Source organism: Manis javanica, chromosome 16 (genome assembly GCF_040802235.1).
Source record: "Manis javanica isolate MJ-LG chromosome 16, MJ_LKY, whole genome shotgun sequence".
NCBI classification, from domain to species: Eukaryota; Metazoa; Chordata; class Mammalia; order Pholidota; family Manidae; genus Manis; species Manis javanica.
In genome coordinates this window covers 69,852,687-69,865,110 of record NC_133171.1, presented here as the reverse complement: position 1 = coordinate 69,865,110, position 12,424 = coordinate 69,852,687, and the positions used below count along the sequence as shown (strand labels likewise).

The window sequence follows — 12,424 nt, the reverse complement described above, 5'->3', positions numbered from 1 at the left end:
GAATGGATAAAGAAGATGTGGCACATATACACAATGGAATATTACTCAACCATTAAGAAAAAAACAGATCCTACCATTTGCAACAACATGTATGGAGCTAGAGGGTATTATGCTCAGCGAAATAAGCCAGGCGGAGAAAGACAAGTCCCAAATGATTTCACTCATATGTGGAGTATAAGAACAAAGGAAAACTGAAGGAACAAAACAGCAGCAGAATCACAGAACCCAAGAATGGACTAACAGTTACTAAAGGGAAATGGACTAGAGAGTATGGGTGCGAAGGGAGGGATAAGGGCAGGGATTAAGAAGGCGGTTATTACGATTATCATGTATAATTAGCATGTAGGGGGTAGCATGGGGAGGGCTGTGCAACACAGAGAAAACGAGTAGTGATTTTTTCAGCATCTTGTTACACTAATGGACAGTGACTGTAATGGGGTGTGGGAGTGGGACTTGGTGAACGGGGGTCTAGTAAACATAATGTTCTTCATGTAATTGTAGATTACTAACAAGAAAAAAAAAGAAGTTTGAACACAGATATACACGTAGGCCTAATGGCATGTGACTGTCATGACAGAGTATGGGGGAACACTTGCATAAGCCAAGTATTTCCAAAACCCACCAGAAGCTAGGAGAGAGGCATGGAGCAGACCCCCGGCCATAGCCCTCAGCAGGAACCCAGCTGGTGACCCTTCACTCTCAGACTTCTAGACTCCAAACTGTGAGAGGATACATGTCTGTGGTTTAAACAATCCAGTGTGTAGTACTGTGGTACAGCAGAGCCTTACAAAGTAACCTAGGTATCTATTTACTTATTTTTTTTAATAAAAATTCCCATTTTGGGAGTCTTACTCCTAAACCCATCCTTCTCTTTCATGACACAGGTAATTGCTAAAAATTCCCATTATTTTCAACATGGAAACCCACATATGAGCTTCTCTATCTAAACTGACATAATCTGTGGCCTATTTTCCCCGCTCTTCCTAGGTTTGAGGCCATAACTGGCCACATTCTATCTTTTCCTCAAATTTCCCCATCTCTTTCTGCTCTACGTCCTGTAGCCACTTGATTTCCTCTATTAGAAATACTCTTCCACTCCCTGTTCTGCTGCTTACCTCCTAACCTTCATTTTTTAGCTTAAGTACCATCAGTACATAACTGCTTCTTCCTGCTATACAATTGCTAAAACACCTGTTCAGCTCACTTGTACCCTTGTTACCAAATCAACTGTTGGTATATTTGATATAATCATTGGCATAACAACATCTGCCACTCTTCTGAAGCTGTAATTTCCAAAGGAGGAGGATACAAGAGGCTGAAGATGTTAAGTGTAGACTATTTATAATCAAACACTCTGTGCAAATCCAGGTTTCTCACTTAACAGCTTCGGGTAACTTTGGGGAAAATCACTAACCTCAAACTCTTCTGGTGAATTCTTATTCATAGATGTACTTCACAGAGTTGTTGAGATAATCAAAGGAAATCATTTACATACATCACTTGCACTAGTATATATGATACTTGCTGAGTCTTCTATTGATAGTATGTCCTTGGCATTGAGGTAACTCTAAGCATTTAAATAAATATTTGCTGCAAAAGAATTTTCTCGATTCATTACTTTGCTTGAGTGGCTAATGATAGGATTTTTAGACACAAAAATTAGTTGGAAATAAAACTCAGGTAGTTTGTCCACTCAAGCACAGCATATTGGTGGTGAATTTTCCATTTACATATATGTGAACTTGTATAAAAAATCCAAGAGAAATGCTGACTTTCAGAGAAGCAGGTCAATACAAGGAGGAAATGTGACATCACACTAAGCCATTACTGTGTATGTGTATGCGTATGTCTTAGTCTGGGACTCACTGGAAACAGATTGCACACTAAACTGGGAAGGTTAAGAAATGAATGTGCACCTAGTGACAGAACATTGAGAAACTTGAGAAAATAGATAACATACATAGATAACTGATAGATTAGATAGATATACATACATATAGATTATAGATTAGATTAATTAGATACATAGATGATAGATTAGATTAGATAGATAGATAGATAATTAGATAGATAGACAGATAGATAGATAATGGATAGATGGATAAATAGATAGGTAGGTAGACAGGAAATCATAATACTAAACAAAGTTATCGCTCACTCAAGATCATCTACGTGCTCCCTTACAGGAGACTCGCTTGAGATCCAAGGACACAAACTACAAGTTGAAGGGGTGGGGACAGGTACCCTACACAAGTGAAACTGAAAAAAAAAAAGGATTCTGTTTGAGTCCCTAGAGAGACAGTGAGTAGAAAAGAGCCCTTCCAGCCACAGTGGATTCTTTTTGTTTGGTTTTAGCAGTATGCAGTCATAGATTCAGTGGTATAGTGAGGCCCTTCTCATTTTTTCTCATCTCAACAACTGAATTGCTGTAATAATATGTGTTTGGGCTTTTGAAATCCGTAGATTTCATGATGTTTACACATGTAAAGAAGTATATAACTAGATAAAGAGGGAAGTTTGGACACTCAAACACGTCACTCAACAACACACTCTTTGCTCCCTCCCAACTGCTCCTGTCTAGAACTTGGTGTTCCTTTTTGTCTCTCCTCCTATCAGCAGTGACGCCAATGTCCCTCAAACAAGGTGGTGAGCAAAGGACCAAGTTTAGTTTTCTGTCTACAACAGGCCCAGAGGAAGGATACTTGTGGTCTTCAGGGAGCACTTAGTCAATGAATGTGGATAGAATACAGTCAGCAAGTGATAAGGAGGTAAAAGAGGACCGAGGACAGAGATATGGGCTGACGTCCCTGCTCCACCATTTACTGGTTTTATAAGCACACGCGGCTGACTCGACCTGCAAGTGTCTCTGAATCCAGTGCTATTTCTACAGCCTAGTTACCTTGCAAGATTTTTGGAAGCATAATGTAGGGAAGTGACATATAAGCTATGTTGTTAACTGTTCTGTACATAAGGAGAGATGGGCAGACAAAAAGATGATGACAGATGATAGATACACAGATAGATAGATAGAGATAGAAAGATGACAGATAGATGATTAGATAGATAGATGACAGGTAATAGATGACAGATAGACATAGATACATATCAATTATAACAAAGCTATTGCTCATAACCAGGAGAGCAATGATGAAAGAGCAGAGCGAAACTACAAACAAAAAAGAATGAAATCCAGTTAAAAAAGTGCAATAAGCAGCCATAAGAAGAAAACAAATCCTACCATTTGCAACAATATGGATGGAGCTAGAGGGTATTATGCTCAGTGAAATAAGCCAGGTGGAGAAAGACAAGTACCAAATGATTTCACTCATATGTGGAGTATAAGAACAAAGAAAAACTGAAGGAACAAAACAGCAGCAGAATCACAGAACCCAAGAATGGACTAACAGTTACCAAAGGGAAAGGGACTGGGGAGGATGGGTGGGAAGGGTGGGATAAGGGCAGGTAAAAAGAGGACGTACTACGATTAACATGTATAATGTGTTGGGGGGGGCATGGGGAAGGCTGTACAACACAGAGAAGACAAGCAGTGATTCTACAGCACCTTACTACGCTGATGGACAGTGACTGTAATGGGGTTTGTGAGGAGGACTTGAAGGGGGGAGCCTAGTAAACATAATTTTCTTCATCTAATTGTATATTAATGATAACAAAATAAAAAATAAATAAAAAATTAAAAATGTGCAATAAGGACACAGCTATCAATTATCAGAATGAAAGGACAGACTTTCAATGCTCCAATCAAAAGACACAGGGTTAAAAGAAGGGATGAAAACTCAGGACCACCTACATGCTCCCTTAAGGAGATTCACTTGAGATCCAAGGACACAGACAAACTACAAGTCAAAGGGGTGGGGAAAGGTACCCTACACAAGGGAAATTGAAAAAAAAAAAAGATGGACTGATGGGATTAAAGATGGTGGCATGAGAGGGGAGGCAGAAAGCTCCTCCCAGAACCACATACATACGTACAATACGGAAACAGAACAACTACACCAAATCCTGGAAGAGCAGCAGGGAAGAAGGCTGCTGCGGCAGGCTGTCACCTCAAGGAGAAGGGTGATGTACAAAGCCAGGATCCAGAGGGACCCCAAAGCCCTTCCCACACCCGAGCTCACAGGAGGGAGGAAGAGAAACAGAACCGGGCAGGGGGGTGGAGGCCTAGGACTGCTGAACACCCAGCCCTGGAGATGTGCTCTGGGAGCACAAACCTACCATACGTGGTGCGCTCTGGAGGATCAGTGGGGTTGGAAAGCCAAGACAGGCAGAATACTTCGAGAGACTTGAGATTCCAGCCACTTGTGAGACAACACAGGAATTCACATCCGGCCGCTGTGGGACAAAAGAAAGGCAGGCAGTCTGAGAGACTTGCCAACAGCGAGACAGCTGCTAAAGGGACAAGGCTTCCAGAGCTTGCCACTAAGGAGAAAGGACAGGTGTGCCAAACTGCCCGGGTGCCCTCTGCCCAGCAGGCGGGAGAACTTTTCGGAGCTCCAGTCGCTCCATCCCTCTGGCTGGCCTCGCAGCTCCGAGGCCCCCTACCCTGCTGTGACTCATACATGGCCTGCCTCCCCGCCGGCACTGGATTGCTAACTGGCGGCCCCCACCATCGCACCAGGCCAGCGAGAGGACGGCCACACATACGGCAGCTTCTCCCTGCATGCTCCACAAACTGGCCCTGGCAGTGGAGACGGGCACTGTGGCCGGGAAGCAGGAGGGACCTCTTTCCTCGTGGCAGGGGAGGGCACCACCACCGCTCCCCTGTGACCCCTGCCATCCCCCCAAAGGCCTGAGCAGCTCCAGAGAGTAAATCTTCTGGGAGCTAGAGGGCACCAGGGCACCACCTACAAATACGAACCGTCAAAGGAACCTGGTAACAGGACTCAAATCAATCTTACTGAAACAGATCTCAAAATAAACATCAGGAACATGCTCATGGAGCTACAGAAAAAAAGTGCCCATCTCTTGAGCACAATTCTCTCTCTCTCTCTACCAGGAGCACTGCTGAGGCCTTGTTCTGAGACGGATGCTGGAACAGCCCAGCAGGAAAGGTGGAGCTCTCAGGTCCACCCCTGTTGGTGCCAGGACAGCCCCACACAGGGTCTGACAGAACTGCAAACGGGGGATGCCGCATATCTGACTCCACAGGAAAGATAAAACAGTGCCGCATGCTAGCCTTCCCATTAATGGCTAGTGGCTAGGTCGCTTCACCGATACCAGGTGATGTCAACACCCTGGGCTTTATCTCCTTAGCAACCTTTTTTCACTATGACCCTTGAAAGCAGCACATGGAAAGATACTACCTACCAGTCTCCACACCATCTCACTTCTCATCTTAGGCTCGATGTTCCTGTATCACATCTTCTCCTCTTTGTAACAGTTTTCTCAGTCCAGTTGGTGTTCTGGAAAAAAAAAATTAGAATTGGAATGAAATGGCAGAGGGCATAAGATTCTGTTTGAACACCATCAGCAGAACAAAAAGACATCCTACAGTATGGGAGAATATATTCATAGATAACATATCCGATAAGGGGTTGCCATCCAAAATATGCATTAAGAGCTCACACACCTCAACACACAAAAAGCAAATAATCCAATTACAAAATGGGCAGAGGATCTGAACAGACACTTCTCCCAAGAAGCAATTTCAGGTGTCAGACAGGCACATGAAAAGATGCTCCACATCGCTGATCATCAGAGAACTGACTGCACATTAAAACCACACTGGGGTATCACCTCACACCAGTTAGGATGGCCGCCATCCAGAAGACAGACAACAACAGATGTTGGCAAAGATGTGGAGAAAAGGGAACCCTCCTATACTGCTGGTGGGAATGTCAGTCAGTTCAACCATTGTGGAAGCAGTATGGAGGTTCCCAAAAAAACAGAAATACCATTTGACCCAGGAATACCTCACCTCTCCTAGGAACTTACCCTAAGAATGCAGGAGCCCAGTTTGAAAGAGACATATACACCCCTATGTTGATCGCAGCACTATTTACAATAGCCAAGAAATGGAAGCAACCTCAGTGTCCATCAGGAGATGAATGGATAAAGAAGAGGTGGTACATATACACTATGGAATATCATTCAGCCATAAGAAGAAAACAAATCCTACCACCATTCGCAACAACATGGATGGAGCTACAGGGTGATAAGCTCACTAAAACAAGCCAGGTGGAGAAAGACAAGTAGCAAATGATTTCACTCCTGTGGAGTATAAGAACAAAGCAAAAACGGAAGGAACAAAACAGCAGCAGAATCACAGAACCCAAGAATGGACTAACAGTTACCAAAGGGAAAGGGACTGGGGAGAATGGGAGGGAAGGGAGGGATAAGTGTGGGGGAAGAAAGGGGGTTTTACGAGTAGCATGTATAATATGAGGGGGGCATGGGGAGGGCTGTGCAACAGAGAAGACAAGTAGTGATTCTACAACATCTTACTACGCTTATAGACAGTGACTATAATGGGGTTCGTGGGGGGCATTTGGTGAAGGGGGGACCCTAGTAAACAGAATGTAATTCATGTAATTGTAGATTAATGATAACAAAATAAAAATTAAAAAATTAATTAATTACTTCTGGCAAGTAAATTGTAAAGACAAAGCAAGGTTAAAAAATAAACAACGAAGAACAACTGTTCAAAACCTCCTAAATATAAAAAAAGTCTCTGAATTTCAACTGCTTGATGAAAGTAGAAGTTTCTAAGTTGTAATCAGAGACCAAAAATCAAAGCATAAGAAGCCTATTTTTTTATTAAGATAAGCTCCAGAAAAATGAGATACTTTGATTTTATGTGGCAACCTTTAAGAAAAAAATCTCAATTACACAAATCAAAAAGTCACACAACTAGAAGCTATTCCTGGCATCATTTTAAATTCATACTTCAGAAAAACAAAACTTAAAATATTTACCTGTGAGCATTAATAAATCAAATACTTAGGTTTATATTTAGTGTTTGCAAAATAAAATTCTAATGTACTGATACAGAAAACAAAATGACAATAAAATCTGTAACAACAAAAATAACACCCAAGTAGATATGACTGTAGCAGGAGTACAGAATCTCAGAGCAGGTTTCATTACAAACACTTAACTGTGTGTCATTTGAAAAGAGTATTTATTCAGTCTTGAATAACCTTGATGCAAGTTGCTGATCACCACCTTTACTACGATGATACATTAATAACAAAATTTTCAGAAAACTATGACTAAGTAGTTAACAGTTCCAGCTGAACAAATCAAATACTTCAAACATCCTATTGTTACCTGGAATGCAAACACAACCCTTATTTCCTTTATAGAAAGTTCGATATAATTCTTACTAAATAGGTAGCTTTGATTATGTAATGCATATAACAAAACAGAATTGTAAATTAGAAAATTATTATTTCAACTATTTCAAAGATCATAACTATCTTAGTTCAACACAATGAGTCAAATTTAGAGGGTAATGGAATAGAAATATATGGCTGAAGACAATAAATTTGAATTTTTGCTTCATTCAAGGTAACTCATCATTAGTCATCAAATTTTAGTATTAGTTTATGACTCAATCAAAAGGGCAGGGACAAAAACCAAATAATATCACCCTGTGAGTTAGAAAAAGACCCTTTCTGAGCCAACAAATGAGAATAAGTCACCTTTTCCTTCTCTAGGATGTATTTTAGCCCTACTTGTTCTCTCAGTCAGGCACTTTCGTGTAGGGCACACTTAGCCTAACGAACTATACCTGGTAACTCTGTACAAGCAAAAAGCCTCAGAAAGGATTTCCCTGCCTCCTTGCACATCTGAGAAAGCACAGAAGAGTTCAGTCCTCCATGACTTAAGAAATTTGTGCAAGATAAAGGAGGGAGGATGCCGGGAAGGGTACACAAGAAAGAAGAAAGGCTCCTCCTCTTATTTGCTCGCCTTCCCCTTGCAATAAATAAGCTTCACATAGTTATTAATATCCTATCTTACTCCAAAATTATTTAATATAACTTACAGAAATATTAGTAGTAGAATAGAATGCTTTCAAAATACAAATTAGTATGAATAAAGGGAAAATAAGAGGATGCAAGAAAGATGAAACACAAGGTAAAGTTGGACCACAGAAACACCTAAGGCCTTGCACAACTCTAAAATGTGGGTGGTTCAGCTCTTGGCTTCTCAGCAACCCATCAAGTGGGAAACAAGATCTAATTACAAAATTTTCATTCCATATACAAAGTAATTTACAAACAAGCACCAAAGCTTTTCCTAGTGCTCAGAGGTAAGAGAAATTTCTTCTATACTTCTCAATAACAGGACACTGGACAGTACTGTAATTTTCTAAACAGCATCTTTATATAAATTAAGTAATAGATTTCCTATGAAAGTTTCTTTTAACATTTCCTCAACACAGCTATGGTCATAACATAAGGACAGTTATCCAGAAAATGAACCATCTTGCTGGTAAACCTTTTACGATTTAATCTGGGGTTATATGTATTCATTTATCAGCTTTGAAACATTTTTTATAGTATGTTGATTTTAGTAAATAGTTACACCAGAAGGTATTCATCTGGGACTTTAAACAAATACTAACAATCCTCAGGATATTTGTTATATAGTCCATTTTCATATTCCAAAGTCCTATTTCATTTTCTAAATTCAGGTTCCTCAGATGGATAAGTAAGTAAAATGGTCATGCAGGTGACAACTGTGGCTCCAGGTCAGATGAAGATGACACTAATACATAGGTCCAAACACTTGAAGGAGACCTTTTTTTTTTTTGAGAGGGCATCTCTCATATTTATTGATCAAATGGTTGCTAACAACAATAAAATTCTGTATAGGGGAGTCAATGCTCAATGCACAATCATTAATCCACCCCATGCCTAATTTTCGTCAGTCTCCAATCTTCTGAAGCATAACGAACAAGTTCTTACATAGTGAACAGTACAAGGGCAGTCATCACAGAAACTTTCGGTTTTGATCACGCATTATGAACTATAAACAATCAGGTCAAAAATGAATATTCATTTGATTCTTATACTTGATTTATATGTGGATCCCACATTTCTCCCTTTATTATTATTATTATTTTTAATAAAATGCTGAGGTGGTAGGTAGATGCAAGATAAAGGTAGAAAACATAGTTTAGTGTTGTAAGAGAGCAAATGTAGATGATCAGGTGTGTGCCTGTAGACTATGGTTTAATCCAAGCTAGACAAGGGCAATAAAACATCCACGGATGCAGAAGACTTCTCTCAAAACAGGGGGGATGAGGTTCTAAGCCTCACCTCTGTTGATCCCCAATTTCTCACCCGATGGCCCCCCTGCGACTGTGCCTGTCTTAGGTTGTTCCTCCCTTGAGGAATCTTACCCGAAGATTTAAAACTTAAAACAGTCCCTGTCTTACTTTTCCAGGGGGCCTTCTATTATCCTGCTTAATTCAGCAAGTGGGAGCCCAATCTGTGATGATTTTTATTCCTCAATTTGGTATTTCTAACCAAGAAATGGTAAAGAAATCTTACTGAAGAGTTTCTAGACTGATATCTTCCCATTCAGTCTACACCAATTTAGATTCCTTTTAGAGTATGAATCTTTTACACACTTTATGGCAGGTTTTATTTTTACGTTACTGGTGGGGGAGAAGAGGCAGTAAAATTAGTATCAAAAGAATTTCCTATCTCCCATTTTGTCATACAAGAAAAAATAAGGTCCACAATGTCAGCATCTCAATACACCATATATATGGACTTAATACTACTAAAATTTAGCAATGCTACAATCTGATATTTAATAAATAGGCAATAGCAAGTTGTATCTTCCATTACAGTTGGGTTTCCTCTTCTCTGTCTCCCAAAGATGCCAAATTTAAATTCTCCTACTGCCCACTTTATGGTCATGTTGTACACCTGTTGCTTTCCTACCTCATTAGCAGTTTGAATCTCATCACTTTCAGGATGCTCCTCTCTCAAAAGCCTGGCTATTTGGGCCCATATAACCTTCTCATCCTACTTGACTCAGCTCTATATTACTCTCTAATTATTTTAGTATTTCCCTTAGTAGTTACTGGGATTCCTAGTTTTTACGTTACCCGCTATGAATAATGAAACGCAAATGCTCTAAGTACAAATTAACTTAGTATGATACGTTAATCAACTACATACTTATAACAGTTTATGCTTATTCAACGTAAGTAAGATATTAGGATTTCATCAAGTAAGCCAGAGGCCAATTTTTTATCACAAAGGTAATTTCCAAATGGCATACAATCAATCCATATTACATCAAACCTTAGGCTTTTCTACTTTCAAGATTGTCAGAAGAATTTTAGTTGTGAGGACAACTTTTGAGAACACTACCAAAAACCAAATAGATTTTGTGAATTATTGTCAGACCTCAAAATGTCTAGATTAAATGACAATGGTATCCAATACAGTTTGATCCATATTTGAACTCATATACATAACCCAGAGCCAGGCAACCTCTTCTACTATTAAATGAACTCTTCCAGTGTGTAGCCACTGAAATTTGTTATTTCTGAATTTCCTATTTTATGAAAATTCAAACCTTAGTGATCTCAACATACAATCTTTAGTACTGCAAAAGGTAGCGGCATTTACATTTGGCATAATACGTACACTTGTTTAACATTTTTCTTGCAATTAAAAGAACACTCCTTTTAAAAATATATTGAAAGCATAGGCTTAAGAAGCTCATTATTAATTATAAGATTAAATCAATCAGTATTATATTCGATTAATTTAGAAAGTTATAGGATAATTAGAATGATTTTATATTAACCATTTAAAATTGTTTACTTCAGAGAACGGAGGAAACATCTATAATATTAATTGAAAAGCTTTTACCAATTTAACAAAAGAACGTAATTCAATTTTTTTTTCTTAAAAGACAAACTGTAAAGAATAAACCAAAGAAAGCTACAAATATGTATGTATTCATTTAATGCAACATTAAATAGATACACAGAGCCTGTGAGAATGTAATATTCATTTTACTGCAGAAGAACAGACATTGCACAACAATGAGATTTGCTAATGAAATTAACCATCCACCTGGATGGAACACATATGTATTAAACCAAGACCTCGGTGTCATTTTCTTTTTCTTTCTTTCATTTTTTTCTTGACCTTGTCAGTATTTTTGTCCTTTAGATTTTGGAACTTTGGTAAAGAAAAATCAAGGCTATAATGTAGTGTAGTGCTTTCTATTCATCACATTTATTTTTAATGTAAATTCTAACTGTTCTACTTCTATCAGCACTATTAAAGTATCTTTGAGAAAAAAAAAATCAATGGATGCTACCAGAACAAACAAAGGAAGTTTATTCCTACTCAGAATTGCAACATCTGACATAAACTCCACATGAAAACTTTTATAGCAATGTTAGTACCTACTTGGATACTACTGATATATGCAATAATGTAATAATATATGCAGTATGTAATAATGCAATTCCTCCAGCAATTTCTACTACTGACAATTAAGTGAAATACTGTAGGGCTGACATAATAACTATCAGTATGAAAATTATTCTAATGTGTTTAGATAAAAATTGTAATTTTTCCCCCAAAACTGCTCTGCTGTCCTGGTCTACAAAGTTAATTACTAATTTTCATTTATCAAAACTAAGTAATACTGAGTTTTCTTAAAAAACTATTATTTAAATCTATGATTTAGTTATCATAATTTTCTATAAAGCCCAAGACTATGAAAATGGTTGATATTATATATTTTAAATAAAATAATGACCCTCAAAATTGATTTATTTCTTTTTGAGTATAATCTATTTAGCTAAATAACTGTCTCATTGGTTGTTTACACAAATTAGGTTTTCAATTCACATGTGCTACAGATAAAATTAACAGCTTAACCTGCTGTGGCACATAGTTGCTGTTAATTCATGATAATAACAATTGCTTAAAAAAAAAGCAGTACTTATACCAATACCAACTAAAACAGCCTCAGCCAAACAAAATAAAGCGCATGTGTGCAGTGGCCGAGAGGACACCTGGAGCTGTGAGCATTAACAATGATTTCTCCCAACCTGCCCTTTCCCTTGACTTACTTTGGTTTCACTGGAATTAGTTTCTGGAGGGGAGCTCCCCATGCCTTACTCCTGGAGCTACAGCCAAAATTTTCTATTAAAATGACAAAATATAAATCAGACTGTAGAGAAACAGGCAGTTTAAGGAAATGTCTACTGTAATAATGAAAGCCTGCTATCTAGGGCCAAGACTGCAATCCTAAAATGTAGCGATAGGCTTTAAAGTCAGCTAGCTCCTTGCTAGTCAAAATGTGGCCCACAGTCCAGCAATGCTGAAACTTTTTTTTTTTTTTAAGAAAATCAGAACTTCAAGCCCCAGCCTACATGTACTGAATCAGAATCTTACACATATTAAAATTTACAAGC

General features: G+C 38.6%; 1 protein-coding gene across 1 annotated transcript in view; it reads right to left on the bottom strand.

The window, feature by feature from the left end:
• LOC140846734 (bromodomain adjacent to zinc finger domain protein 2B-like) overlaps positions 1-12,424 on the bottom strand; it is a 118,295-nt gene that overhangs the window by 94,860 nt on the left and 11,011 nt on the right. The window contains exons 2-3 of the mRNA XM_073224324.1: positions 5,326-5,420; positions 4,234-4,350 (exon numbers count right to left, since the gene is read on the bottom strand). The gene's annotated coding sequence lies outside the window, so the exon portion shown is untranslated. The remainder of the gene's footprint in view (positions 1-4,233; positions 4,351-5,325; positions 5,421-12,424) is intronic.